The sequence below is a fragment of the Saimiri boliviensis genome, chromosome 18, assembly GCF_048565385.1.
Source record: "Saimiri boliviensis isolate mSaiBol1 chromosome 18, mSaiBol1.pri, whole genome shotgun sequence".
In the NCBI taxonomy this organism is placed as follows: domain Eukaryota; kingdom Metazoa; phylum Chordata; class Mammalia; order Primates; family Cebidae; genus Saimiri; species Saimiri boliviensis.
In genome coordinates, this window is record NC_133466.1 from 49108404 (window position 1) to 49112232 (window position 3829).

General features: G+C 40.7%; 1 non-coding gene across 1 annotated transcript; it reads right to left on the reverse strand.

Annotated features, from left to right (window-relative positions):
* Positions 1-3238: 3238 nt before the first annotated feature.
* On the reverse strand, positions 3239-3345 carry LOC141582085 (U6 spliceosomal RNA). Its single transcript, XR_012514916.1, has one exon. It is a non-coding gene; the product is annotated as a U6 spliceosomal RNA (small nuclear RNA).
* Positions 3346-3829: the final 484 nt, after the last annotated feature.

The following is a 3829-nucleotide window of genomic DNA, read 5'->3' on the forward strand; positions in this document are numbered from 1 at the left end:
TAATGTTCTCTCTCTCTCTGTCTCTCTCTCTCTCTCTCTCTCTCTCTCTCTCTCTCTCTCTCTCTCTGTCTCTCTTTTGAGGCCGAGTCTCTCTATGTTGCTAGGCCTCAGACTGGAGTGCAGTTGCGAGATCTCAGCTCACTACAACCTCTGCCTCCTGGGTTTAAGCAATTCTCTGGCCTGAGCATCCCAGGTAGCTGGGACTACAGGCGCATGCCTCCACGCCCAGCTAATTTTTTTGTTTGTTTGTTTTGTTATTTTTAGTAGGGACGGAGTTTCACTATGTTGGCCAGGATTGTCTTGACTTCTTGACCTCAAGATCCATCCGCCTTGGCCTCCTGAAGTGCTGGGATTACAGGCTTGAGCCACCGTGCCAGGCCCATGTCCTTCTCTTTTTATCTTTATTCGTTTAGCCTGTTTTGTCAGAAACTAGGATTGCAACACCTGCTTTTTTCTGTTTCCCATTTGCTTGAAGGATTTTTCTCCATTCATTTTGAGCCTATGTGTAGGAGTTCATGTGAGATTGGTCTCTTAAAGACAGCATACTCAAATGAGTCTTGGCTCTTTATTCATCTAGCTGCCCTATGTCTTTCAGTTGGAGCATTTAGCCCAATTGGTTAGCACTGATATATATGGATTAGATCCTGACATCACGCTCCTAATTGATAATTTCACAGACTTGTGTATGTGGTTGGTTTTTTAGCATCACTGATCTGTGTAATTCAGTGCATTTTTGTAGTGGCTGGTGATGATCTTTTCTTTCCATATTAATTTCTACTTTTAGGAGCTCTTGTAAGGTAGATCATTGGATAATGAATTCCCTCAGCATTTGCTTGCCTGAAAATGATCTTATTTCTCCTTCACTTATGACAGTTTTGCTGGCCTTGAAATTCTGGGTTGAATTTTTTTCTTTAAAAGTTGAATATCTCTTCTGGCTTGTAGGGTTTCAGCTGAGCAGTCCACTGTTAGTCTGAAGGGATTCCTTTTGTAGGTGACCTTGTCTTTCTCCCTAGCTGCCGTTGACAACTTTTATTTCATTTTGACCTCGGAGAACCTGATGATTATGTGTCTTAGGGGTGTTCTTCCCGTGGCATATCTGAGGTTCTCTGGATTTCCTGAATTTGAATGTTGTTCTGTCGTGCTAGGTTTGGGAAATTCTCATGAATGATATTCTGAAATATGTTTTCCAATTTGGTTCCATTTTTGTCATCTCTTTCAGGTACATTAATAAGGCATACATTTTGCCTTTTTACATAATCCTTTATTTCTCAAATATTTTGTTCATTTCTTTTCATTCTTTTCCCACATTCTTGCCTCTTTTCTTTCAGAAAGCCAGTTTTCAAGCTCTGAGACTCTTACCTTTGCTTGGTCTATTCTACTAGGTGGTCTTGCACATGAGATGGTGCTGGTCTGACCTCAGCACTCCTTAGTCTGCTTGCCTCTCCCAGGACCCCAGCCTGGCTACACCTGCTTACAGGGCACCCTTGGGTGCCCACACACATTACAAGAATTTTTATAATTCAATCACACACAATTACCATGTGGCTGCATTATAAAAATTCATGTAGTGTGCTTTTCAGCTCTATCACATCAGTTTATTCTTTTTTAAAAAATTGTACTTCAGGTTATAGGTATATGCAGATTATGCAGAATTGTTGCATAGGTACACTCACGGCAATGTGGTATCCTGCCTCCATCCCGTCACCTACATCTGGCATTTCTCTTCATGTAATCCTTCCCTGACCTCCCCACCCCTTGGTGTCCCCCTGTTGGCCACCCCCAAAAAGACCCCAGTGTGTGATGCTCCCCTCCCTGTGTCCATATATTCTCATTATTCATCACCCGCCTATGAGTGAGAACATGCAGTGTTTGATTTTCTGTTCTTCTGTCAGTTTGCTAAGGATGATGGTTTCCAGATTCATCCATGTCCCTACAAAAGACACAAACTCATCGTTTTTTGTGGCTGCATAGTATTCCATGGTGTATGTATGTCACATTTTCCTTTTCCAGTCTATTGTCGCTGGACATTTGGGTTGTTTTCAGGTCTTTGCCATTGTAAACAGTGCCACTGTGAACATACGTGTGCATGTGTCTTTATAATAGAATGATTTATAATCCTTTGGGTATATACGCAGTAATGGGATTGCTGGGTCAAATGGAATTACTATGTCCAGGCCCTTGAGCAAGTGTTACACTGCCTTCCACAATGGTTCAACTAGTTTACACTCCTAGCAACAGTGTAAAAGTGTTCCTATTTCTCCACATGCTCTCTGGTATCTGTTGTCTCCAGATTTTTTAATGGTCACCATTCTAACTGGCACGAGGTGATATCTCAATGTGGTTTTGATTTCTCTAATAACCAGTGATGATGAGTATTTTTTCATATGTTTCTTGGCCTCATATATATCTTCTTTTCAAAAGTGTCTGTTCATATCATTTCCCTAATTTGAATGGGTTTGCTTGCTTTTTTTCTTGCAAATCTGTTTTACTTCTTTGTAGATTCTGGATATCAGCCATTGGTCAGATGGGTAGATTGCAAAAATTGTTTCCCATCCTGTTGGTTGGCGGTTCACTCTAATGATTGTTTCTTTTGCTGTACAGAAGCTCTGGAGTTTAATAAGGTCCCATTTGTCTATTTTCGTTTTTGTTGCCAATACTTTCGGTGTTTTAGTCATGAAGTACTTGCCTATACGTATGTCCTGAATGGCTTTGCCTGGGTTTTTTCTCTAGATTTTTTATGGCATTAGGTCTTATGTCTAGGTCTTTAATCCATCTGGAGGTAATTCTACTGTAAGGTGTCAGGAAGAGGTCCAGTCTCTGCTTTCTTCACACTGGTAGCCAGTTTTCCCAACGCCAATTATTTAACAGGAAATCCTTTCCCCATTGCTTGTGTTTGTCAGGTTTGTCAAAGATGAGATGGTTGTAGATGTGTGGCATTGCCACCAGGACCTCTGTTCTGTTCCATTGGTCTATGTCTCTGTTTTGGTACCAGTACCATGCTGTTTTGATTACTGTAGCCTTGTAGCATAGTTTGAAATCAGGTAGCATGATTCCTCTTGCTTTGTTCTTTTTGCTTAGCATTGTCTTGGCTATGCAGAGTCTCTTTTGCTTCCATATGAAGTTTAAGGTGGGTTTTTCCAGTTCTGTGAATAAGTTCATTGGTAGCTTGATGGGGACAGCAGTGAATATATAAATTACTTTGGGCAGTATGGCCATTTTCACAATATTGATTCTTCCTAAAAATATGAAATGCTTCATGAATTTGCATGTCATCCTTAAGCAGGAGCCATGCTAATCTTGCCTGTATCATTCCCATTTTAATATATGTGCTGCCATAGCAAGCACTGGTAAGGTTCTTTATACCAGCTCTATTGCCTGTTAGCTCCTGCGATGTTTCACAATGACTTTTGGCTTCCTTGCATTGGATGATGACATACTTCTTTCACTCAGTGAACTTTGTTTCTGCCCACATTCTGAATTCTACTTGTATCATTAAAGACATGTCAGCCTCTGATCAGTTCTGAAAACTTGAACAGGCTGAACAGTTGATGTAATCATCTGGAGGAAAGAAGGCATGCTGACTTTTTGAGTTTCAGTGTTCTTGCACTGATTCTTCCTCATCTCTGTGATCTTATTCACCTTCAACCTTAGAGGTTGCTGACCTTTGCACAGGATATTTTTCTTTTATGATATTTGATGATCTTTTTGGTTTGATTGTGGTGTAAGGCAGATGCAGTCAGCTGGCTTTGGTTTTGGAGGATTTTAGGGGGCCAATATTCATCTCCCAATTCCTAGACTGTGTTCTTTAACTCTGGGAAATTTATATTGG